Genomic DNA, 27,580 nt, shown 5'->3' with positions numbered 1-27,580 from the left:
ATTGCTGCATAAATGTTAGATTGATTGACTAATAGGTTATACTCTCTGTTTGCTAGTAGCATCATTTTTGGTATAACTGTTCTTCTGCAATACCCTAGCTCCAACAGTACTCTGTTAAAAAATCTTTTTCTTAATCTGTTTCAGTTATCCATAGTGATTTCCTTTTATGCGTACTAATCTTTAACTTCTGGTTTTAAAAACTCAGCTGTGAGCATCATACAACATTTTATTTGGCTTTTTTAAAATTAAGCCAATAAGTTAAAAGCTTGTGTGCCTAGGGCTAAATGTTACGGAAGACCACAGAGCTTGTTGCAGGAAAAGCTGCTGGTGGTCCAAATAAAATTGTATATCTACCATTTGTAAAGTTAAGTTTTGGAGGAACCTAGAGAGAGCTTTAAGTGAGGGTCAAGCAAACTTGAGAGCAGAGAGATTGAAATAAGCCAGAAGGGGTGAGAGAGAAAAAATAAAACATATTTTCACTGCAGAATCCACACAAATGCCTCAGTATATGTAACACAAAAATTTCACCTGAATTAGTCTCTCCCTGTTCTATGTATAAAATACTCTTTTTTTCCCCCAAGAGGGGAAAAAAGTATTCCTATGCACGGAATATTAACTCTTCCTTTCAAAAGTAACACATTTTAAAACAATGAGCTCTATATAGACAAAAGAACAAAGATCCAGCTAAAAAATCATTTTAATTTATTTGAATTCAAATCAGCAAGGATTATTGTTGTGTCAGATCACATAATAATTTTTCCTGGTAGATCTATATAGAGAACTCAGGTTTGTTAAAAATATGGTAATATTGTTCAGCTGAATGAGTAGGAAGAAGATGCATTAAAGCCATATTGCAGTGAGAGAAAGTATATATAACAGAAAATAAAGTAAAATGGAAAGGGATCTGCTGGGGGAAAAGAGAAAGTAACAGAAGATGCAAAGAGAATTCCTCAGAAACTCTGGGCCAGACCAAAATTGGATGGGATTTAGGCAGATTTTAAGGGCTTAATTTAGAAAAATCAGTTCAGATTGATCCACTTCAGTGGCCAAAATCTAGTTATATGCCTAGAATCATTAGGTTACCTGTATTTTGTCCTGAAAGATTCTGAGGCAGCTTGGTTCAGTTTTTGAACATTTTCAGAATTGAACAAGATTAAGCATTCAGGTGCCTAAACAGGACTTAGGGCCTTGTTACACCTTATTCTGTGAGCTGCACAAAAGTTGATTGGTGTTTGCTACCTTGGAGTTTGGAGCAGTCACACCCTTAAGTCTAGAACCTTCCTCTGACTGTCCCCCCACCTGCACAGCTGTGACTTGCCACTAAAGACCTGGTAAGCAAGGGCAGAATGAGGATCTGTAGCTGTGAGTTGCCATTACAGGGCTGGAGGACTTCAGCTTGGGCAGCACATCTATGGGGAGTGCCACACCTTAACAAAACAGGAGCGGGATAGTGTGGATCAGAGAATCCTGCCCTGGAGCGGGGTAACTTTAAGTTGCATGCGAGTGCTTTAAGCCACTTTAGGCAGACAAAGTTTTTTGGGTAAATCCAATATCTTTTGTTAGACCAACTCAAATAGTTGGAAAAATTATTCTTTGCAAGGTTTTGGGTATAAATACCCTACATCAGGCTGAGGAAGCATCTGCAGTTGGTCTGTGCTCTTCCTGGATGGAATGAATAGTAAGGAAGCTAGAGGCTGGTATGCATGCAAGGAAAGCAGTCAGTGAGGATGTAAACTGAGGAGTCAGTGAGTGAGAGACAGGCTGAGGGAATGGGGAAAGGGGAATGAATGTAGCTGGTAAATAGTGGAGAGGTACCTAGGGAGTCAGATGTCAGACATGTTACAATGTGTCATAAATCCAATGTCTGTATTATTCCATGATTTGTTGTATCCAGTAGATTGATAAAGTGAAGTTCATAGGCTTATCTTTGAAAGGTATTTTATAAACTCGTTTTGATTAGAACTGGGAGATTGGGGAAAGTGGTTTTCTTGTGAGAAATCTACCCCACAGGTAAATGAGTATTCTTCTCTTTAATAGATTTCTGGTGTGCGTTCATTCTGGTGAGCAGTTATTGTTTTGTCTCTCCTACATATTTTCAGTCAGGGCATTTGGTGCACTGGATGAGATGTATTACATTTCTGGAGGTGCAGCTATAAGATCTAGGAATGGTGATGGTTCTGTTGTGGGGTGTAGTATTTGTGCAGGTGGTGGAAATATGTTGACAGGTTTTACGTTTCTTGTCGTGGCATAGTCTGGGTCTATTCGGTGTGTTTTGGGCCGTAGAAAGTTTGCTTCTGGTGATGAGGTTAGCGAGGTTCAGTGCTTGTTTGAAGGCTATAATGGGTGATTCTGGGAAGATCTCTTTAAGAATTGGATCTTCTAGTATGAGTTGCAATTGTTTGAGGATTTTCCATATAGGTTCCAGGGAGGGGTGATAAAGCATAACTAGTGGTGTGCGATTCATGGTTGTGGGGGGGTGTCCTTTTGTACTGCAGCAATTCTTCACATGGTATCTGGGTGTATCTTTCAAAAGTGCAATCTATCTCTCTGGAGGAGTGTCCTTGTTGAGTGAAAGTCTTTTCGAGATTTGTGAAGTGGCAATCATAGGTGTTCTCGTCAGTGCAAATTCGGTGGTATCTGAGGGCTTGGCTGTATATTATCGCTTTCTTGGTGTGTTTAAGGGGATTGCTGTTTCTGTGCAGATATGTATGTTGGTCTGTGGGTTTCTTGTATATGGTGGTTTGTATTTTACCATCCTGGATACTGATTATAGTGCCTAAAAAGGAGATGTTGATGCGGGAGTTTTCAAGAGATAGTCCAATGGAGGAGTGACAATTGTTGAATTTCTGATGGAACTCGGAGATTGCAGGTTTTCAGTCCAAATGGTGAAGATGTCACTGATATATCTTAATGAGTAAGATCCCAAATTCCTCAGCATAAGCTATTGAACAGGCCTACATGCCATTTTGATCCAAGTCAATGCTGGAAGGCACCAAAAATTCCTAGTTCCTTAGGCTGTCATAGACCATGCATGTGTGCCATCCAAACAGAGCTGGGGGAGGAGAGAGGTGGTGCTGTCCACCTTTTGCTTGGTGGTAAGATTACTTTCCTAGGAAATAAGAAAATCATTAGCCTGAGAAGACACAGGTACAGATCTCCTGCCTCCCAGTCCCCTAACCACCTAGCAACAGGTGGGTGGGGGTGAGGTCTTCTACCCTTCCTTTAGAAGCTTAATTACTGGGCAGTCACAAGGTCAAGATCCACCAGGGCAGAAGAGACTGATCTATGCTATTGTTGCAACACGTCCTAGCACTGGTGGGGTATGAGCATACTCTGTACTTTTTGCCCACAGCTATGTTCCAGACCTGGGATTTTGCCAGTGAGGCTGCTCTGGGCTTCAGTCTACTCAGGCTCAAGCCTGGAAGTGAGCACTGAAGTTAAGCCTGGAATAGCTTGACTGACAGAATTCTGGGTCTGGAGTGTGCTGCAGGACTTGGAGGTGTGAGGTGTAAGTGAGGGTTGCCTGTTTTCTTGGTGCCAGTACGTGCCACAGTATAGATGAACCCAAGCAAAAGAAGCAAGAGGGAGCATGATTCTGTAGCCAAGTGGAAGGGTATTCCCCTGGAGGACTTGGGTTTAAATCTTGATGACAGGGTTATTTCTATTTTTAACCAATGACTATGTAATGTGTAAATGGTCCTGGAAACAGGTATCAGAATTCTAGTTTTCCTTGTCCCAGGGCAGTGTCCTTCTCAGAGGGCTAAAGAGTCAAGGTCCTACTTGCTTGCTTTCTTGCTTTCTGGCACTCTTTGCTGGTCAGTTGCCCAGGTTCTTCAGGAGGGGTTCACTCTGTCCCCTATCCCTAAACTCCATGTACTTGCAATGGTAGGCCTGGTCCACTGTCCAAGTGCTGCAAAAGTAATGTGTCCATGACCAGTCTGAAACTATGACCCTGGCAGAAGAAACAGTAAAAAGGAAAATGGAAAAGACTGGGACTGGTTGGATAAGAGGACGAGCTGTTTTCTCTGATTGGGTATGGAACCAGACAAATTGGACAGGAAGGCTAGGACTGGACTGGAACTAAAATGTGAGAGATGTCACACTAAAACTGGATGAACCAGGATGTGTGTGTGTGGCAAAATCCCAGGTCTGGAACATAGCTGTGGGCAAAAACCTGACATAAGAAAAGAATCAGGAGAAATGCTACCTCAGGATTCCCCAAAAAGGCTTGTCCAATTTCTCCCTGGAAGGACCCCCTGAAACCAGCTCTGTTGTGGCTTCTAGAGGAGCAAGCCTCTGGCTTTGAGACCCTGGCTTTTGTCTTTGGCTTGCCCCCTGGATATCCATAGCATCTCCATCTCAGAGAGCTCCTTTGTTCAGCTCCTGGGAAGAGGGTGTTGCCTCTTCAAAAGTGGTGGGAGAAGGGGGTCAGTGCCAACATCCCAAACAGCACAGCAGAATGCTCGACTCCAAACAAACAGTCTTTACTTTGACACCACAGTTTCCCCTACCCCCTCAGGCTCCACCATTCAGTCCCTCCAGCTCAGAGACTTATTTTCTCCTGAAGCAGTGTGTCATATTAGCTACAAAATTGTTCAGAAGCTATAGCAATTAACCTAAGAACTAACACTCACCTAATCAAATGAAAATGTTATTGGCAACCAGAGAGCAGTCCTCAGGGTCTGCTAGGCCCAGACTAGTATCTTCCCCGGGGTGAAAAAATGCTTCTAGAATCCAACTAAAAAACTTTCTGTAGGAAAAGATACTTGCATTGAGCCCTGCAAAGTATTTCCTACAAGAACTGCAGGCTAGAACTCGGCTCACTTAGCCTCCTTTGCCTAGCTTCTTCTTGTTCTTGACTTCAATAATCTTGACCTATTGGTTGCCCAGTGGCCCAGCTTCCGCAGGAAATTTGAAGGGGACCCAACCCTCCTGGGAGTTTTGGCACCTTTCAAAAAGGACATGGGTCACAATACAGTTTAGATGAGTGTTGGGCACCTTATTGGTCAGATTTGCTTCTGAACAGATGTAATAACCTACCTTAAGATAGTGAATTACATTTACAATCCAAAATGGAAGCACCTAATGTATCTAGATGCCTAAGGAGTGTTGCAGCTGACAGAGTGGGGTTGATCTGAAGTGCCTTTTGTGACTTAGGTATCCAAGTTTGGCCCAGGTTCTATTTAGGTGCTGACAAGATGAGTTGGACCTTGCAGTTGGAGTCTATTCTGGGTATGTAAAAAAGCTCATGTGTGCTCCATTATTTCTCTCTTCAGTAAATGGCAAACCTGATTCTTGTCAGTCTTAAGAAATAATGTCTTGCTCAATAATGAGAATTGGATTTTTGAAATGCACAAAATTAGTAACATTAGCCCCTAGAAGACCTCAGATTTTTTTTCTTATTTTAGCCCAATACATCTTTTCCTCAGGCTGTTTTGCAGCTTTGCCTGTTCACCATTTGGACCTGTTCTGGGAAACATGTAGGACAGGGCTTGCTAACCTTTTGCCACCATGGGTCACTGCTTGTGACCTAGATCCCACAGCAGACCACAAATCTTTGAGCATGCACACCCTCTCCCCCCCACAGACACACACACACCTCCTGGCAATCAGTAGATGTTGCAGTGGGAACAGATGGAAAGATGCAAGTAGTAAGACCCTGGGGCGGCCTCTACTGCAACAAAGGAAGTAAACTGAATTTGGAAGACCCTAGGGATGTGATAGTAGCTGTAGCATGCAGCTTATTTCCCAAGCTGCTGGGAGCCAGATCAAATCTCTATGGGCCAAATGCAGCCCACTGGCTGTAGGTAGCTGACCCCTGCTGTAGGGAGAGGTGTTCAGCATAGGTGACCTATAAAGGGGCACTTTAGGACAGCATGCTCAATGCAAGAGGCATGCTGGAAAATGTTAACAGCAAATCTATTATTAGGTCTACTGAAAAAATGTTGAAAGACAGCTTTAGGGCTAGGTACAGACATTCAAATGCCTGAGGTGGAATAATCAATCTAAGTTAAGCAGTTTTCTGTATACGGCGTAGTTTAGATCAGCGAACAGAACACACATTCGCCCTTGGAGTGGGGGGAAAACCTTAGACCAGGTTCCACCATTTGTAAACCAGGCTGTGTGTGGTGAACTTCTAATCTATTATGAGCTTACACCAGTTGTGTATGCCAAACTTCGGTTCTGGAGTGGGTAAAGACTGGTTTCCAATCTTTTCTACTAGTAAAAGTATAGTGTTTGTACCTTGGCTTGAAGTCTTATTTGGTCAAATCAGAATAAATATTCATGTTGTAATCAGGCAGAAGGCAAGGCACATTGTTACTCTAAGGTGCCAACCTGACTTTTCGTCTGCCTGACTCAGACTAACATGACTAACTACCTGGGTGTACTCATTGAGAAATAAAAGAAACCCTTATGACCCTAGCATTATCATATATCCTTTATCTAAAAGATGGAGGCTCTAGCATTCCTCCATGAAATGGCTGGAAAACTTCAGAAGAATTACCTATTTTTTTCCCAGCTTCATTCTTGGAAACAGCTGAACCAATATTTCAGGTATATAAAATAATCTGAGGCACATAAGTCAAAAAAACTTAGTGAGTTTGTCGAGTCTGAACCCTTACGGGCAAGCAAAGTTAAAAGCAACTTAAACAGAGGCTTTTAAAAGAAAGTTTGAGGTGACATTAACTAGAGGTTTCAGGGCATGAAAAATGCACTAGTGTAAAGGGAAAGAAGGGAGTTACCACTTAGGAGCAATCATCAACTAATCTGTCTCATCTATTCTGCTCCAAACCCACACAAAGTGAAATGAAACTCCAGTGATTTACCCTCTGAAGAAAACAGTGGGTAAAATTACTGCAGTTTAGCTTCACTTACTGTGAGTTAGGAGAAGACAGAGGAAGCACTTAGACTGGAGTTAGCTGCACTGCAGTAAATCTCCCCGCCACCCTTACAGTGGTGTACCTCTGTCACGCCCTCACTGCCATGTCTGTTCATTGAAATAATATGAGGCCATGCAAATACCACCCTACTACAGAGTAATGCTTCACTTCCTGTAATCTTCTGTTAAACTTTATGTAGCATTGTTTACTGAGATGTCAAGCTGCAAAGAACACAGAAGGAAAAATCCTCCTTGTCTAATTTACAGGGTACTTGCCAGCTTTGCATCTCCAGTGAAAGCCTGATCAAACAAAGGCTGCCGGCCTGAAGTAGGACACATGTGTTTACATTTCTTTGTTTCTTAATTTATGCCTTCATTAATTCCTCTGTTCTCTCACCAATTTAAACATTATTTTAATATCCCATCTTTTGGGTGGATTTTTTTTTGGCTTGTTTTGTTTTTAAAGTACCTTTGCACGCTTAAGTCCAGTGACATTTCTGCCAGGATTATGTTTTCCTAAGAGTAGGTGGATATCTTAAATCTGGCTTCTGGGAGTTGTTCTATTCAGTAAGAAAGGAATTCTTCCACCTCAAATGAAACATACAGCCATGTCTTTGGTCCAGTGAACCAAAAAAAAAAAAAAAAGATATCCCATTAAAACTGAACAACCCGCTTGGTGCACACAGTAACTAGCATAAGCTCAAACCCTATTTTAATATGTTTATCACTGTTATGTTTTTAATATTGCATTGAAAAAGATATAGTTTTTTGTCTGCTGCTCAGGATGCACAAAGTAAACATGTCCCAAGGAAAAAACATAATTTCTGCAATATAACATGTAAGTACCATGTCTCACTTGCAAGAAATAATAGTAAGGGAACAGTGCCATCTACAGGACACATTACTGTATCAGGAAATAATACTAGGTATGATGTTCTCCTTCTGTTAGTGTAGTATTATATAACCTAAACTGTACTGCTAAGCAGAAGAGCCCTGCAGCATGGATCCGACTGTCCCTCTGTGGTGCACACTGCTTTCTGAGGTTCTTGTGGTGGTGGCCAGTTTCCTGTCTATTCCATGATGGAAAAGGTTAACATGCTACCCTTAAGGTAGAGAGCACTTTTAAAGAAAGGATGGTATTTTGGCTTGAGACTAAAAACGTTTGGGGGCTTTGCAAGGCGTTTAGAGCAAAAGAGCTCAGGAATAAAGGGAAAATAAATGTTACATATGGTAAAACAACACCTGATTGCTTACTAGAACAGTCCCTAGCACTGCAGTACAACCTTCGGTGCAACAGAGCCAAAGAAGGGCTAGTACAGCTGGCAGAGATAGGGCTAACAATAAACTGAATGGGAAGACAAGTGACAATGCTGCTTCTGTTCAGTCAGCTACTTAGATGGAGAGAGTAGGCTTATCTTGCCAAAGCCCCTGACAAAACATGGGAGTGCAGGCCTTCTGGCTGCCCCTGAGAGACCACAGAGGTGATGGAAATGTATCAGAGGATGTCAGCTCTGCTAAATGCAAGAAAGCAGAGGCAAAAGTACAGTTAAAGGACTATGTTGGCACAAGAGCAAATAGATATAAATTGGCTGTGAATAAATTTAGGCTGAAAATCAGACAAAGATTCTGGCACAGTGGGAATGGGGGGGGGGCACAAAAAAAAATACTGGTTTTAAATTTTTTAAAAATGTTGCCAGATTTATGGATCTCACAGATTTATGAATCCATGAGTCCATTTCCCCCAAGTCCATTTCCCTGCATTTCTAGAGGACTATTTTATTAGCATTTCAAAACCCCCTAATAAATTATTTGCCCCAATATAATTGCCCCAAATATATCTAGGGATCAGCCTCTTCGCAGAAAGAGGAGTGAGATGATGTGATCAAAAGTCATCAGGGAACACTTATATGGATACTTTTTCTTTTGTCTTATGTTTGCTGGCTATTGCAGCAAACAAGGTTTTTCCTCATGGGATGTGTTGAGAAAAAATTCCCTGGGAGGCTTTGTGTATTTATTCTTACTCAAGATAGTATTTTTAAATATACTTATTGGGCAGTGGGTATGCTGACCAGGCTTCTCTTTGATTCACACGATTCTTACCTATCAAACTTTATTTTGTCTCTCAGAGTAAAATTAAAATTAATTGTGGGCATCAGATAAAATGCATGGGATTCTTGTGGTTCCAGTCTAAAGCCATAAGTCAGACCCCATATGAAAACCACCTATTCAATATCTTTGGGGGTTACCCACTTCCCCCTTGAGGATCTGTCACAGTTAGCTTGCTTTATCCTGGTCAAAGTAACTCCTGTTTACCATTCTTACAACAGTCTTGTATTAGCAGGACTGTTACTCTGGGGTGAGAGTCAGGTTAAGCTTGTTCTTCCTTGACAGTAATGTTTTGTAGTCCTTCCTTTGTTTGCAATGTGCCCTATTATCCATCTTTGTCCTTATCACCATCACTTTCATGTTTGTCCCAACCTTATCATTATACTAGCACAGAATATCATTATTTCTGCTGCTGTGTAAGAAACCATATACCCTGCTGCCCTGTTGGCTTTGTCCCTGCTAGGGATTTTAAGATAAAATATTTAGTAATATTTGTTTGAAATTACTAAATACTCCTGCCTAGTTTGGAAGTTCTACTTAATAAGGAAGCTACAGCACATTGCTATACATGAATTCATTATACATTATTACCTCTTTTTGTCTACAGAACGGTGCAATGTTTTTATTTTGTCAAGAAACAGCTTTGCTGTTCCTGCTGCTAGTTCTGACCTTCTCTGTATAGTCTACAGCTGTTATGAGAGCGATCATAGCAACCACCCTAGCACTGGGTGCTGATTAAAGAAAAGGAACATGTAAAATTATGCTAAACAGACATTGGTCCCAAAAATCTACGATGGGCTGAAGAAAAAGGAACTTAATGTTTTACTGTGCATGATCAAAGAAAACCTCAGAGCTTTCTTTATTAGTAGTAGTAGTACTGACACTGCCAGATTTATAACACCACAGGGACTCAGAAGCCCCTCTATACAGTAAAGTACTTTGCACCAGTATGACTACATTAATGTAATGACATCAGTGCAAACCCCTAATATAGATTTGTTTATACAAATGCAGCATAATCCAGAAAACTACAAATGCAACTACAGATAAAAATGTCTTAAGCACAGCTGAGTGCCTAAGAATGGACCCATGCTACCTTCTGGTTGACAAACAGACAAGCCCCTTTGCAATACCATATGTAAGAAAACCTCTAGGATGACAAATTCTGCTTTATATAAAGCACTTCCACCAATTTCATGATGTCCACTACTCAATAAAGGATTTCACTTCTGATTTGCATCCTATGTTCAAAAGAGAGAATGCCCTTCCTAATTACAGTTCTCACTTTCAGATTTGTTAGTACTAAACAAGATGAAATACATTACCAGTTGACCCAACTGCAACAAATATACTTTAAAAAAAATCAAAACTGAGAGAAGATTAACATAAAACACACAAGACATGAACAAAATCCTCCAGATGAAGTCCAAATATAACTTACAGCACAATTATGATGGTCATACTGTCCCAATCTATTTTCTTTCCATCAATCTGCCCAATCTGTTTAAACAGTCAGATTGTTCTTAATTTTATTGGCATTTTGTTCTGAGTGAAGATGCTGTGAGTGAGCCATAAGGGTAGTAGTTCAAAGACAAAAGAATCATAAGCCATATGGCATACATGAAGTTATGTATGGAATGGCATCTGGAATACATGAATTTACCCTTGCGCATGAACAAGGTAATTTTTCATGGGATCACAGAAAAGCAGGACTGGAAGGGACCTCAGAAAGTCATCTAGTCCAACCTCTGACTTAAGTCAGGATCATACCCATCTAAACCATCCCAAATTTTTGTCCAACCTACCTTCAAAAACTTCCCAAGATGGCACTTTTACAGTCTCTCTAGATAACTGGTTCCAATACTTACCCACCTTTATGCTTTCTGCCAGACTACAAGATATTTTACTGAATCTGCCCTAAAGTAACTGAAAATGTAGAAGTTGATTTGGAGGTTTATTCCACCCCAGCCACAGCAACATTAGGGGCCACAAGTCCTTTCAGAAACAAATCCTGCAGGACAAGGGCTGTGTGTTGTCAACAGGAAAAGCTCCACACAACCTCCTGGGGATAAGGATGAAACCTGGTAAAGGGAGCAGCATAATGAATAATGCCATTCGAGTATTGCATCCAGTTCTGGGCTCCACACTTTAGAAAGGATGTGAAAAAGCTTGAGAAAGTCCAGAGAAAAAAGCCACGTGCATGATCAGAGGTCTACAGAGCAGGCCTTATGAGGAGAGGCTGAGAGGCATGGGACCTTTCAGTCTTAATGGTCACAAACTGCTGGAAGACTGTTTTAGACTGGACACAAGGAAAAATGTCTTTACTGCCTGAGTCGCCGGAGTCTGGAATAAACTCTCCCTCAGAAGTGGTGCAAGCACCTACTTTGGATACCTTCAAGAAATGCCTAGATGCTTATCTTGCTGGGGTGATCTGACCCCAGCTGACTTCCTGCCCTTTAAGCAGGGGGCTAGACCCAACAATCTCTAGAGGTCCCTTCCATCCCTAATGTCTATGAAATCTATGAAAAGTTATTTTGAAGCTAATTAGTAGAATCCACCCTTGAATACTTGCTTATGGCTGGGTCCAAAGAACCAGTATGATCTGATGCTTTGTTGCAATATGGGGCAGGATCTGTGGGTCATAAATTTATTTCTGATAGTGTGAGAGAAGATATAAAATGTGGCTGTGTTTGTAAAATTTGGAAGATTTGCACTTCTTCATTTTTAGTCACTTTGTCATTCTTTTCATCTGGACATGTTTATCAGTATCATTCCTCAAAGGTTGTCTTTTCAAACCTAGAATATATATTATGTTCACATACTGTCTATTCATCCACAATGAATGTCGAGTTAGTCTTAGGCATATTTCAACACTTTAAAGCTTAACCTTGATACAAATGGTAGTTGAATACCTCTTCACCAAACCCATCTTCATGCCTCTGTACAAGACACTCTCCTCAAAGTCAAATTTACCTCTCCCTTTCTCAAAGGTTGGTGTTATTACAAATTCATTACTTAAAGCAAAAGTCCCGTCTTTAAAGATATGGTTTGTTATCTATTGTTATCTATATATTGTTACTGAAATAAATCTTGCTATCACATCTGAAATTTAATAGTGTGTGTCATATTTTATTGGGCACCATCATCACCTGCTTAGTGATGCAGTGATGGGAAGCACCTAGAACAGTAATTTTTTTCAACCAGGTAGTTGTGAGATCCTCTTAAGGGTCACATACAATATTAGCACAATCAGGGATCCGAACACTTTCACATGATCCACAACATAGAGATTTCAAATAGGAATTCACCGGGTCTAAATCATTCTGACCTGTTGTGGTCTGATTTCTGTGCAAGAGAAGAATTGCTTTAGTATATTTTTCTGTAGTCAAAAGAAATGAGTGAAAGCTAAGAGCTGGCATTTTCTGAGAGGTGCCTTAAGTCTAATAAGTCACCCCCTTGGAAAGGTGTAGACGGGCACGTGTAATGTGCCCTGTGTAGCCAGATTTGACCTGCTGAGAAACTAAACTGTTTCCAGTACCTGAGATAGCTCACTGATCTAGAGGATCACAACACAGTAGTATTGTTAACCCCATGCTCAACAATAGGATTTAGGCTCCTAATATTCACAAATTGCGGTTGTTTGTGTGTGTGTTTTTTAAAATAATACTTTTTTGTGTCTTTTTTTTCCCTTAATACCCAGGCCTTTAGGGTTCAAAATGTCAATATTGTCCACACACAATTTTTTTTTTAAATAAAAAGCTGTAGGTCATTGTATTGACCTGAATCCAGGAAATGGGATGTAATAAAAAAGTAATAAAGTGTCATGAGGCCTGAAAACTGATGTAATTGGTAGATAAATAAACTAGCCTCTGATTTAGTATCATGCTTCTAGAATCACACTTGGTTTCTACTTTTGTCTGTTCTGCTGACTAGGGATACGGATAGCAGAAGGCAAAAATGAGGCACTCATCTAAGTATTGCATATTTTATGATCCCTTTTGTGGTGAAATGCCGGGCTAGCGGCTCCGGCACCGCTTAGGGGAGCTGCGGGCTTTGCGGAGTTGTGCGAGCGCGCGGCTTGTGGGGCGGGATTGAGGTAGCTCTTAGCCGCCCTCGAGGTTCGCCGAGTTGGCACGAGTAGACGACTTAGAGTAAGTAGTTAGTGTCTCTTAATCTATACGGTGTCCGTTGGTTCACGAGGTTCCAGAGCCAGCCCTTGCGTTCCAACAGTGGAACAAGTCCAAAGCTAGGTGCGGCTGCCGGCTCCTTAAGTCCCAGAACTGGTCAACGGCTCATAATTGGGAAACACAAAGCAATACTGTAACACAGTGAATCGTTGTCAGTTGTCGGATTTCTGAGGCCTTTATCTTCGCTGGGATACGCCCAGGCGGGGAGGCTGAGAACCGGTCTGCGGGGTGATCAGGCCCACAGAGTTTTCCAGTTGTCGTCTCTGCTGCTTCCTGCTTTTTGCCTCTTTTATAAATGTTTGTTGGACTGCCTCTATGACACTAACTATAGTATACAGATAGGATAATTTTCTTTTACATAATTATTGCTAGGCAGATTTTCTACATAAGTTTCATTTCTACAAAAATGACACTTTTAGATAAGAAATGAAATTTACAGAATGCGCATGTGTAGCTTAATGCCAGTGGAGAGAAGTACAAAGCGTTCATTTTGATTAACAGTCTACTTCAAGGTTACATAAATGTGAGAGTGCCGCGCGGCAGTTATACAGAAAAGAGAAAATAATATAAAGTCTTTGCTAAAAACTATAAGACAGTTACACCTTTCTCTGTGGGAATTCAATGGGTAATACCAGCCAGCAAACTCAGGCCCAGCCTCATGGTGCAGCAACTCTGAAGATGCTCTGTTTCCTCTAGTAACCACTATTATTGGGACACTTGAAGCATATCTACACGACAAGGTAGTATAGAAAAGGAAGCAAATTAGGCCCAATAGGGTGGATCTCTGTGGCCACATCTACACAAGATGTTCACTGTGCTGCTGACTAATTAACTGCACAGTATGTATCTCAGTCTCTCAGTTTTGTGCACTGTGTTAAAATGCACAAAACTAATAAACTCCGCAACAGGGTAGTACTTGTAAGTACTTGAAAACTCCTTCTGCGGAGTTTTTTTTGCGTGTAGCAGTGCACATGTAGATGCTAACCACCTGGCTAGGGCATAAGGGTGCTTCAATCCTGAAGCTGCCTGCTGGCTAGGCCCATGCTGAGGCATCCTTGTGCCCCAGTCAGCCCCTCCACAGCACATTGAGCTGTGGGGAGCAGCCTCGGGCAGGCAGGCTGGCCCCCAGGACCCCCTGTGTGCCCTATGTGGCCTAATCTGATTGGCTGAGAAACTAGGCTGCTTCCAATACCTGAGCTAGCTCATTTGGAACTAGCTGTTAATCTACATCACAAATCAAGATGAAAATAAATTTGTCTTCACCCACGCTCTCTGTGCAGTTATTAATTTAACAGAGTACCTCTTCCCAGTTAAGACATTTTGCATTGTACAGGTATATAATGCACACCACATTCTGTAGGGGGCCACAACAGCAATTATGAGACATCTGTCAAACATACCATCAAGTTATAAGCCTAGTTACCTCTAGGTGGCTCCATAGCAGCAGTATCCCAACTCCCACAAGGCACCAACAGACACTTTGAATAGTTCTCTTAAATAATACGTTCATATAGTTGCCTCAGCCAAGATACTAATAGTGGGTTGTTTTTTTTTCAAGTGAATCAAAGGAGAGGGACAATATATGGAGAATGAGAGGCATGGAATGTGGTTTCCATTCACATAGACAGCATGTCAGTGACCTATGTAAATTACGATACACAATAAAGAAAAAGTAAATATGGACTTACTCACTGGGCTCTAATATTCTGCCTCTAAAAACAATATAGTTGTGAAGGTAAAGTATTCAGAACAGAATCTTCGTACTATGACCATATAGCCAATAGAAAGAAGCGTAGCTTATTTGATAGAGGTTAGGTACAAACATTTGGGGAGGTTAGAACGCATTAAAAATGGCTACCTGCTCTAACTTAGTTCGCCTAGGTGCAGACCTTACACTAATTAGGTGGATCTAAGTGCAAACCTTACAGCAGCTCAGGACAGTTAGATCAGTCTAAAAATGGCCAACCTTATCTAGGATAACCCTACCTCCAAGAGGGTAGATCAGGTTGGCCATTTTTAAATTGATCTTTCCTGAACTTCTGTACAGTTCTTAGTGCAGCCTCCCCCCCCCCCCAACCTCTCAAGCCACATCCGGTGCTGGTTTTACCAGTGCCATTCAACACCCCCCTGCAGACTCTGCCTGTCCCCCCAGTCTCCAGCTGCAGACCCCATTGCCCCCCCAAACTCCCCTACAGATGCCACTTACCTCCCCCAATCCCTAACCTCCCCTGCAGACCCCACTTGTTCCCCCAGTCCCTCCTAACCCCCCTGAGTCTGCTTGCCCTGCAATACTCCAAAGCCTCCCTCTGCTAGCCCCCATCCCAATTTACCTTAGATTGGGTAGACATTTTTAACTGAATCTAACCTCCTCCTAACCTCCCTGAATGTCTGTATGTACCTAAAAAGAGGAGATGAAAAGAACAGAGCCACCAAGAGGGAGAAAGAGGAGAAAAAGAGAGAATAATGATTAAACTAGAGAGAAAACAGAGTGCAGGAGATATAATAAATGACAGAAAGGAGAAAAATATACAATGAAAATGATCCCAAAACAAAAGAGAGAATGAAAGTGAAATACCAACAAAACAACAAAAAAAAGGAAGGGGATTATTTTACAAACCAGAGCAACACAAAAGTAATTTATATATTATTAAATGTAACTTATATAGCCATACCTGTGGTCTTCAAGGCTATGAATGATATATTTTCACCCATTATAAGAAAGGCATGCCATTGATATCACTGACTTTCTTCTCCTTTTTCTCTTTTTTGGGGGTAAAACCAAAAGCTTCACCCTGAACATCAGTACACCTAAAAGGTAAGCCAGCTGCCGGGTCTAACTTTGACTGCAATGTGCATAGACAGTTCTTTCTCCAGGAGCTTGGGTACTTGTCAGGAATTTGTGACAGTGTGCTGGGCCTACAAAACTGAAAGGTTTCTGGGAAAACAGGGCTTGTATTATTACCAAAATGATCAGAAATCATCCCAATGTATAGAGAACCATGTAGTGGAGAAAGGTGAGGCTACTACACTGCTGTCTATTATGTAATTATGTGCTGGCTGATAGTCCAGTAATAACAAGGGCCCCCAAGAAAAGCTAAGTTAGGACACATTATTTAATTTTTCACAAACAGAAGAATTTTGTAAGTTCAGATACTGGCTGATTCTGAACTGGGGGAGAACCAAGGAACAGGCAATTTGCTAGGTAAGGAGGCTCTAAAATTTTATAACACAAATCATTTCCACAGATTTTGTTGTGAACCACACATCTCTTTCTCAACTCCATAACTAGCTCTTTTCCCCACTTGTGATTACACAAGCCCTTTTGGCAATTACTATAACAGCTGTTCATATAGCAAAGTAAAGTTAGGAACTACTTAAATCACTGAAACAGAGTAACTGGAAATAAATAGGTGTCAGCATGAACCACCTTCCTCAGGACCACCTTCAAGGGCTCCATAGATCAGAGTTTAAGAACATCTCTCCACAGTAACAACTTAGATGAAGGAGAACACTGCTTCTACTGCTAGATGCTGAATAGAGCAGTTCTAGCATGATCAGTGAGCTGCTACCTGACCCACATTTCTTTTAAAATGCCTTGATTAAGCAGTACTTTCTCCATTGATGGTGCAGGAGGTTACACCACAAGGACCAGGATCAGCAAAATAAAGACCACTATAGGCAGGAAGGGCAGAATGAAATAAAAGTGCTCGGAGCTCAAATATGAGATGAAGGAAATCATGGTCCCTCTTCACAGAAGATTATGTACTAGAAGAGTAGTTGAAAAATATATAAGATGCTGGTTTAACAACCAAATAGTAACATATATTCTGGTTTGGTGGAGAAATTATGGTAAGGTAGTAACAGGGCAGGAAGGCTAGGGCTGGACTAAGAGAATTCAGCAAGTTAATTAGTGAGGTTCTGGGCCAGTTTCCCAATGACAGTAGCAAAGGCAAAAGAACTATCCAGCTTTAAAGGAGGGTTTATAAAGAGGATTTTATAACATCATATCAAGGGGCTCAAGATCTCAGTTGCTTCCTGTGTAGGAGGATAAGCCCTGAGAATAGAGGAGAGCTGCTATCACTTCACCCACCCCCACTCCAGTCAACACACTTCACAGAGATCAGTAGCCTGGCTTTTGATCTTGTGGAGCTATGCACCAGGTTCAGAGTAGAAACTTTTATAAATGTCACAGGGGGACTTCAACAGGTTTGAAGTAAATGGTCTACATAAACTGTGGACTTGGAGGCATATGCATGTTGTATGGAGGATAAGGACTTTGGCATGTGCTGTATTACATGTGAGGTACCACATACTTGGGGAATGAAGGGTGCAATGGTTATAAAACATAAATACAAAGAGAACCTAGATTTAATTACAGACCCCCTAAGAGCAAAGGGAAACAAAAAAATAGAAATGCCTCAAATTATATTGCAACCACCTAATTACTAGAGAATTATTGCCCTCTTAACTTTTTTGGTAGGTGGCTCTTTAAATTCTGGAGAAACAAGGTGCAGCAGCCCTAAGAAAGCCATTTTGTCTGTGATTGCTGCAAACTGTCTCTCCTTTCTGCCAACTGGTAAGGCAGGTTTAAGTTTCTATTGTGTTTGGATCTTTTCTTTCCCCCACAATTCCAGAGAGATTGTATATCGCTGTTAGTTCCAATTTCTTGTAAAAGGTATTTCTTCTAAGAATAACACATTGAGTATTTCAGCCAGAGTAATATAAAATGTGAGACTGTAGTTCTCCAAAGCAAGAAGACATTTTGGTTGTATTTTACCTGCATAGGAGTTGTGCAAGGAAAAATGTTTTTGCTCTGCTCTTTTCCAGAATAAAATTTAATTCTGTTCCAATAAGAAATTTGTGTCAGAATTGCTTTGCATGATTAGCATTGGAAGGACAAAAAATAAACCAGTCTTGAAAATTAAAAGTAAAGGCCAAATCTTCAAGATACCAAGTTGATGGGAGCAAAGGACAACCTACAATTGAGAGAGACTCAGCATCTTGAAGGATTGTGCACTAAGCATTCAGTCCTGCAAGATGTTTAGCTTGGTTTTGGCTTTGCAAAATGCTGAAATATGAGTTTTGACTTTAAGTGTAAACTTAGTGGGATTATGAATTATGCCTGGAGTATTTATCATTTTACATGAGTAACCTCCTCAAACTTTGTTTCCTGGTATTGCTAAACTTCTATGAATGTAACATAGCTGAGAGATGCATTGTGCCATAAATGATAACAGAGAAAATTATGCATGTTGCTTATAATAAACTAGGCAACTATTCAACAGTATGGTTTGCTTCAGTGGGTTTATGATCTGCACAGGCTATCTATAGACAAGATAGGACATAACAAAAGACAAGTGATTTAGCAATAATATTAAACTTGGGTCTTGCTGATTCAACAGCGTTTGCTTATGCAGTAATTTTCATGGACATCATTTATTTTGCAACAAGGAATAGGAGAATTAAGAGGAAACATAAGAGATGCAAAGCTGAGGGAGAGAAGGGAATTGAGGATCAAATAACTTGGTCAGGAAGACATCGGGGAGGAATGGCAAGAAATGTGCAGGAAAACAAGGAGGGACAAATATATGAAGAAGCGTAACAGTTAAAAGCAGCAGCTCAACTGTGTTTTATGCATTTTGTTTAACACAACATTATCTCCATTTGTAGTCTTTACTGCTACTGCTAAATATTATTTGCTAAATATTAATACAATTGAGACTGAGAACACATTGCGCTGGTTACCATACAAACCTAGAAAAGTGACAATCCTTCCTACTATTCAAACTAAGATTAGAGTTTGGGGTTTATCCTGTAAAAGTTACTGTTTTATACAGTGTTTTGAAGTATATGTTGTAGTAGACTGAGCATGTTACCCATGCATGAAGTAGGTAAATATATTTATAAATGCAAGCTGGAGATAGAGATGCTAGATGACTTTTACCCTGGTTAACCACTAATTCATGGTCAGACATGAGATTAGGACTGAGGCATTCCTGTTGCAAGTACCCTGTTCAGTCCACTAGAATTGTCTTGTCTTTAATAGGAGCATTTTTACGTTTGGCATAAGAAAAGGATCTCTTAATAAGAATTTTCCTTATATTTGAAGAATTCCACCTTATTCTTTTCAAAAATCATTCTATACGATTCCTAAGATAGCAAATGCATTTAAAAATGTCTCTCAACCTCTCTCTGTTTCCTTCTTTCTTTTGAGAGGCCTGTTACTTTTAAGACAATCACTGTTCAATGTTGCTAGTGTATTTGCAAACCTGGCCTGAAAAAGGAGCCTTCCCATGAATCTATATTCTGAGGTGGCAAAGGGGAGGGAAGGTAGCAATGAAATATTGCACAAGGAAATTAAATCAAAAGTTAAATGACAGGTTATGCTCCTTGAGCAGGTACTACACTCTTAATAGGTTTAATAACTGATAGCACACTTCTAGTGGAGAACTTCCTCTGGAAGTAATGATTTAGTTCTAGTTGAAAAGCTTAATAAAGTGCTACCAATTTCCTCCATGTCTTTTGATACCAGTAAGCATATCTTCTCTAACGTAATAAAATAAATTTAGTATCCAAAGCGAATGTTTGATGCAGTAAAGGTGGTTGGTGTGTTTGTGGTTTCTGCAGAATTAGTTTGACCAGACAGAATTTGAAATTATTGGCTTTAATGCTTCTGCAAGGACCCTTACCCCAGACATCCAATGAGATAACACTTTCTATTGGTCTCCACGGGTGAGCCATTCAGGCAAAGATTGCTTCAGGTGTTCTTGGCTCACAGTGGCTCAGCGTGTCTCATCATACATTTGTGGAGGCTGAGTGGATTGTTCCTTTGTGAGGTTTTAAACAATGCAACTCCCTCAAAGAGTAAGGTAAGAAAAAGAAAGAACCCGTTGACCTAAATTGTGTCTAAGCTTTTCCTCTCGCGTTCTCTCCATAATAATTATTACAGGACCTTTAAGCAGTTTTCTCCCCCTTAATTACAATCTTTCTCAAAGCAAAGTTAGGAAGCAGGGACACCTGCTTTTTTCAGTGAGGTTCTCTATGAATGCTGTAGGAAGCTCTCATCCTGCCACCCAGTTGTATATTTATTTATTTTCTCCTTAGGTCATCTTGAAGGGGACAAAGGAGAAGCTTGTAGGTCTGTAGTAACCCTGTATGCTGGAATTCTTGGTGAGGCTAGAAAACAAATTGATTCTATTTGTGTGACAGGCTGAAAAGATAGAACTGGTTTATATAACCTCTTCTTTCTAAACTGATTTGTGGTTCTACTATCACTCTGAAAAGGGTGTGTATGTACGTCTTGCACAGTTAACTGACTTGCTTCTTGTCCATGTCCAGGTTACAACTATTTTAGGTTAGATAGAAGCCTGGATTACAGGGGAAAAGATTCTGTTTGTAATGTGTTTTGTGGTGATCTTATTGTGGGGATTTCAGTCATGTGCTTGCTGTTATGAATTCTCCAAACAAATCTGAGTTCTTCCTTGAGGTCCAGCAAACCATAAAGCCATTCTGGGAGCTGCAAGGGGTAAGACTTAGAGAGTCTACCCATGCTCTTTGCCTGGTTCATGTCACTTTTCCTGGTCCTTAGTTTTCCTAAGAAGAAACATATTTCCTCATTTCAAAAAGTGTGTAAGCATAACCTAAATCAGTATTATATCCTATGTAACAGGAAACTTTTTTTCCTTTCGTAGTCTTTAAGATATTTGTATGAGTGGGGGGAAATGCAGCAATCACGTTAGGTTCACATTCACACAGGTTAAAACCCTGGAGTCACAATCTTTTTGTATTTAATCTTGGAGGAGGGAATATATTCTGAGCTGGCTATGGAACATGTCTTCAATAATTGAGTGTGCACTTCTGTAGTGGCAATGTTTCTTTCCATGGGGAAGTAACACACCTTAAACAGCAGTAAACAATCTGATGAAATAACAGCTGAAGCAATAGAGCATAAAATTAATATGCATCAACTGGCAGAAAGGAGATGATCGGTTGGTAGGCTGTTCCATAAAGTTTGTGTGCATAATTTAAACAGTATTCTGTATTTCCTGGCTCTCACAATTATAGTAGGTGTAGTATATTTGTTCTATAATAATATAGCATGTTGTCGCGGTTCAGTTCTCAAGTATTTGATAGAAGCTACAGGGCTTGGTGTGGTAACCTTTGTCTTGTGTCATGGAAATTCCTTTTTGTTCTAAGATGTATAGAAAATGAATTACTTTCTTTTCTGGAGCTGATTACTTTCTGTTCTAGAGTTGATTTCTCTTTACATTTCTGCACAAAGATTAAGTGGTTTGATGTTTGATGTGCAAGTGGAAATGCTTCTACTACTCCAAGATAAAATCTTAATGTAGAGCTATATCTAGGTCCACTTATTTAGATTTCACATAGTTAAATGAAGTTTTAGTCATTGGTTCTCAGAAGAGATGGCAGCTGTTTTTGATTTAACAGAAAGCATCATTGCTATCTATAAGGTTGTTGTTTCTTAAAGCAAATGAAAATAAATGTAAAAAAAACCAAAACCTAACCCAGTGATGTTTTATTGAATGTCAGGACTAGCTTCTTGTAAAGTTGTCTGGCATATTTAAGTTGCAGGCATTTAACTAAGGAATACTACAGCAAATAACTTTTGAAGTGGAACATCCTATTAATTTTTGGTGAAACCCTGTTCAGGAACTGTAGTTGTCTGGGAGAATATGAAAAACAAGATGCAATTATCTCCTTTGTGAGAATTGTTTTTCCATCCTCTGAAAAGGTTTGCAATTTCTAAAATGTTGCCATTTCAAATTGCAATAAAATAAAATCTCAAAATGTTTCACTAGCTAAAAATAAAACAAAAGAATGTGAGAATGTTGCATCTGAGTAGTTGTGAAAGACGGTGTTTGGGTTTCAACACCTGTTATTTTCATAAATATAATCACTGTAGCTTGTCAACAACAAACAATTTTTTTTAACTGGAGAAGTAATTTTCTGTTTGAAAATGTAAAAATTAAACAGTATAGTAATTTTAAGACCATCTTCAAAATGTGAATTGGCAGATTTGTCAAACTGAGACTTTCTCCTGAAAAGTTTCACTTTTGATACTGTGGCATCCTCTGAATGGGGAGTCAGGGTGCAGGGGAGGAAATGGAGGAGAGGAGGTGACACTGAAGAATTCCCAACCAGATCTAACCTACATTTCTTCCCACGCAGGGAGATTTTCAAAATATAAGTGTTGGGATGTTAGCTTTTGAATCCCATCTTGAAAAAACACTATTGGCTAAGTACTAAAGATGAAGTAATTTTCTACAGATAATGTATTAGAAATCTTTGTTTTGCTACTGAAGTGCTTAGCACACATAGAATTATATGAAAAATGCACTGCTATAACAAACAGAAAAATGTGGTACCAGTTGGAAGACGTTTGGCATGTTTTAGTATTTGCATCGGATATTATCTGGACCAAAGCAACCAATGGTTCCCCATATGTCTACTTTAGTTGTTCTGATTTCTATACTATGATAATTTTCTTGGTATGTATAGCAGTGTAAAGGACTGCCATATAATTTTGAGTGTGTAAATATAAGTACTACAGCTAAATAGGGCTTTTAATAAAACCATTAAAATAATAAATTGTTAATATTTGATATAAATCAACTGGGTAATTAAATGAAACTTATTGTTATGTTATGTGGGACAGTATAAAATGTGACTATTATTATATAGCTATTAATCCTATATAAAGGTCATCTTTTTTTTTTTAACTTCACAGGTTTTAAAAGTGAAATCATTTCTCTGTCCAGCAGGAGTCTAATTCAGATGTAGTAATGACGCAGAAGGATAATATTATATTGAGGGGTCAGTCTCTTAAATAATCTGAGTGTCCCAGAGGCCATGGTGAATTCTTAGCTGGCTGAAGATTTATTAACCAGAAAAGAAGGTATAACAATAGAGCTCTATGGAGGATGGAAATTTTGATTCACAAAGGCTTTTAAGATATTGCAATCTGATCTTGTTCTGAATTGTAATGAATCAGAAATTTCTGGGAGGAAAATCTTTTTGATTCAGTTAAACTGTTTTGTTTGGATTTTCTATTTTGTATTATTATGGTACAAAGTTAAATTCTGAATAAAAATATCATTTTCCCCAAAAAAAGTTAGAAAGAGACATTTCAGTGTTGTCAGAACATTTTTAGTGGCTTTCTTCCCTGATAAATTATGGAGCACTTCTGATTTTGCTTGACCTGCATGGTCAGACATTGTGTTTTTTATGAAGTTTTCCTGATGAGCTGTATCTAAATAGGATTTAGTGGCCAGATAATAGCGAAGATAATTGTTGGCAGTATAATCTGAAGCCTGTAGGACTTATTCAGTTGTGGAAGACTTTAAGCAGCTAGAAATTTTGCTGGGGTCCTCCTTTATTTTGTGTGTACAGGGTAAAATAGAAATAGTCTGTATTATTGGAATTTAACTCACTGTTTCATAATGGGACTTGCAATATATTTATCCTGTATTTTGTTCTATGGCTGTCTCCCCAAGGGAAGCTAATAAATTTTCCTTAGCTGACATTCATTCTATCTTGGCAGGCTTTTGTAAAACTTAAATTTTGGGTGAATTCCTGCCTAAATGGGGGTCACTGGGAATTCTGGCATGGACTTTAATGTGGATTTCACTCATCAGCATGTACTTGCACCTTGCAGAATCTGTACTGCTTAATACTGCAGATCACAGTTACCTGGGTAGGAATGATTTAATGTTGATATTTAGAGGGTTGAAACCAAAGAATAGATTAGGCTTCCCCCCCTTCTATTGTGTTTTAAGTTTTGTTGATTGTAATATCCCTTTGTCCTCTATTTGATTTTCCTGCTGAACATTCCGTTGTAATAATGTGCCATGTTTCAGGGAATTTCAGTGGGTCATTTAAATAATAGCAGGTGTAAATGTGAAGAAATTTGGACTGTAATATGGTTCTGCGAAGAGCTGATGCATTTATAGTACGCGATATTTCTGGAATGATTATGGCAATGATCCAATCCGTTTCAGTATGCTGGGGCACTGCTACAAATGTATAACGTTGATGGAATTTCAGTCATTTTTTCTTGAAGTAGGATTAAAGGAAATTTCAGTTATGTAGCACATCTTGGATCTGATCTGCAACTTTGTACTGTCATCCCAGCAGAGCTTTCAAGTTGAGCAAGGATGGGACAGCTTTTTATTTGGCTGAGAAGGTTTTCAAAAAATATTAGCATTGTAGCATATGATGATATTGGGTGCATCTACACATGCATTTACTCTAGATTTATGGTGCAGTAAGCTACTGTAAAGTAAGCATTTTGGAGTGGTGTCTACACATGTGAGGATTAGGGAGAAGATTTGCAACCAGTTCCCTGCAGCCCTACAATGGATCCCTGCCACCACCAAGGGGAGCTCCAGGCTCCCCCAGGTGTTAGCCCACGGGCTTGGCAGGGAGCACTGGGCCAGGAGACAGCTGTCTCCTAGCCCTGGGGTGCTGCCTGCTGCTGGAATGGGAACAATGTCCCAGTCCTGGCAGCAGGGAGCTTCTAGCCCTGGCTCCCCAATCAGGGTCATGGGGCTTGAAAAGAGCTGCAGGGGAGAGGTCCCAGTCCTTGTATCCTGATGCATCAGTGGGGCAGCAGATCAGGGCAGGGGGCTGGGACCTACCACACCCCTGCAGCCCTCTCTAACCCTGTGCCTTATCACCTTATTGGGATACAGGGTTGGGACCTACCCCTGACTGGGACAGTTTCCAGCCAGCCCCAGGCCGCACAAGGAAGTCTACATCTGCAGCCCAGAGCTGGATGGGGACTGCCTGAAATAGGACAGTCCCCTGCCACCTCCAGGCTGCACAAGCTTTCCCCCCAGTCTGGGGTTGGGTCCCAGGGTCATAACTAAGGGTCTCCCAGCCCGAGCCCCGTAACTGTGGAATTCAGGCTGGGAAATAAGCATCTCCCAGCAGCAACCCTGAGACTGTGGAACTCGTACTGGGAGATACCCAACTCCCAGCAGCGACCCCATGGTTGCAGAGCTAGTGCTGGGAGATGAGGGTCTCCCAGCCCCCACTCCCCAATCAAGATCTCAGAGCAGATGGCTTGGAGCTCCCTGCTTCCAGGGCAGAGAGACATAGTCTCCACCCGGGTTTCTGTGGCAGAGCCTGCTCCAACAGCAGGCAGCTCCCAGGGCCAGGAAGCTATTTTCCACCTCCTGGTGGATAGCTGACCAGGAACGGATTTTGCTCCCAGTCAGGCATCTTCACAAGCGCTACAGCACCATTACTAATCTTGAGTAAATTTGCTACTTGCATTTGCAGGTAGCAAATTTACTCCGTATTAGGGAGGTTTACTAGACGTACATGCTTGCTTCACAGTAAACTATGCTAATGTAAAGTTAAGCGTCTCGTGTAGATGAGCCCATTGACTCGCTAGTTAGTACTCTTCTCTGGTCCGCTATTAAACTAACAGCCCAACACTATGATAGCAGACACTATGCTTCTGGGGATGTTTTTGTGAAAATGAGACTGAAATCCAGTTCTTTACCACTTGAAATTCACATGACCTATTTCTTCATAGTACCCTCGATATCTCCTCTAGAGTTTTGACTCCTACAGTTTGAAAACTGTGGGGAGGAGAGTGGAGAAGTCAGGCAGGCAGAACATCTTAGAATTGTACAAGGTGGCCCTGTTAATAACATAGTGTTATTCTCAAAAGACCAAGGAGTTAAATTTATAGAACAATAAAGCTTGTTTATTCAGAGAGCCTTCTTAGCCTATTGATCTGCTGTTCCCTTCAGTTCCCTCCTACAATCCCTGGACCAATATAACAACTGATACAAACACTCTTAAAGTTATACACGTATCTTTCCCCCTTTACGTGTAATATATCCTGATGTAATACTAACATTGGAAGTTTAGTTCAACCCATTGTTAAAGCACATTTTAACAGGTCTTTATTAGTCTTTTTGCTGGATTTTTAGCTTTAAGTGATATTCTAAGTTTCTCTGCATTCTTAATCTTTATTGGTTCAGTTCTTGTTTCTCTGCTCAGATGTCTCTATTTCTGTGTTATTTTCAATCTCCTCTATCATTTCTGTTGCTTTGTTGTTAGCTTTGTTTACTTTGGTGAATCTTGTGATGCTGCTGCTTTTCTCCCCTTTAAGAGGACACTTGCAGCTCATAATACCTGTCATTCCAGTATGACTACTTTATAGGATCTGGGAGCTATTTTATGGAAAACTAGTGCTTTTTGTTTCCACATTCATCCATCTGAAATAAGCACCATATCTTGGTTGTGCAGTTATGATAACTCCTTGGAACCTCTGTCATAGTACCATTTTTGTTTGAGTTTTTCAAATTTTTAAAAATGTTTTCAAATTGTGCTTTTGTTGATGATACTTGTCAGAACAAAGATTTGGCAACCGGGTTTTGAGTTTCCTGTTAAACAGCATTTCTGCTGGAGACAATCTGCGTTTCATGGGTGTTGTCCTGCAATATGAGAGTAATTTAAGAGTGACAGGCACACATTGGTGTGTGAATCTGTAGCTTTTTTCAACAATTTCTTTGCTATTTGTACTCTGTTTTCCACCAGACCTTTGGATTGTGGGTATCTAGGACTTGAAGTGTTGTGATGAAATCCATATTTGTTTACAAACTGTTTAAACTCAAGACAGTTGAATTGAGTTGTCTCATCTGGTCTCATAATTTGTAGAATCCTGTGTCTAGCAAAAATGGCTTTGATGTGAGTTATGACATGGTTTGCTATTGCACTTCTGAGCAGTGCAATTTCAGGATAGTGAGAATCCTGCACTAATACATCATTTTTTCCTGCATGCATGAACAAGTCAATACTCGCATGATACTATGGTGCTACAGGCTCCTCCATGACCATCAGGAGACTTCTTTGCAGTGATCTGTATTTTAGGCACATTGTACAAGCCTTTACAGAGTATTTTGTCATTATTTATGTTGGACCAATATAGAGCACCCCTTGCTCTCCTTTTGCATCTTTTGGTGCCTAGATGCCCCTCATGTATTCTGTTTAACATGTCTTTCTTTAGCAGTGCTGCAACAACAAGTCATAGAATCATAGAAATTAAGGGCTGGAAGGGACCTCAAAAGAACATTGAGTCCAACCCCCCTGCTCTAGGCAGGAATACTGCTGAGATCAAATGATCCCAGCAAGGTGTCTGTCCAGTCTCCTCTTGAAGACTTCCAAGGTTCAGCACTGCACCACCTCCTTGGGAAGTCTATTCTACATTCTGGTTACCCTTACGGTAAAAAGAAATCCATCTTGCATCCAACCTGAAACCACCCTCTAACAGTTTATGGCCAATGATCTTTGTCCTGCCCTGGGGCACACTAGTGAGAAGTTTTTCTCCCAGCTCCCGATATTCACCCGTTACACACTTATAGACAGCCAT

At 40.4% G+C, this 27,580-nt stretch overlaps 1 pseudogene; it reads right to left on the bottom strand.

Annotated features, from left to right (window-relative positions):
- Positions 1-1,823: 1,823 nt before the first annotated feature.
- On the bottom strand, positions 1,824-27,580 carry LOC149874459 (uncharacterized; annotated as a pseudogene).

The sequence above is a fragment of the Crocodylus siamensis genome, chromosome 1, assembly GCF_052110815.1.
Source record: "Crocodylus siamensis isolate JL-2025a chromosome 1, ASM5211081v1, whole genome shotgun sequence".
In the NCBI taxonomy this organism is placed as follows: Eukaryota; Metazoa; Chordata; order Crocodylia; family Crocodylidae; genus Crocodylus; species Crocodylus siamensis.
This window is presented reverse-complemented; position numbering and strand designations above follow the sequence as displayed.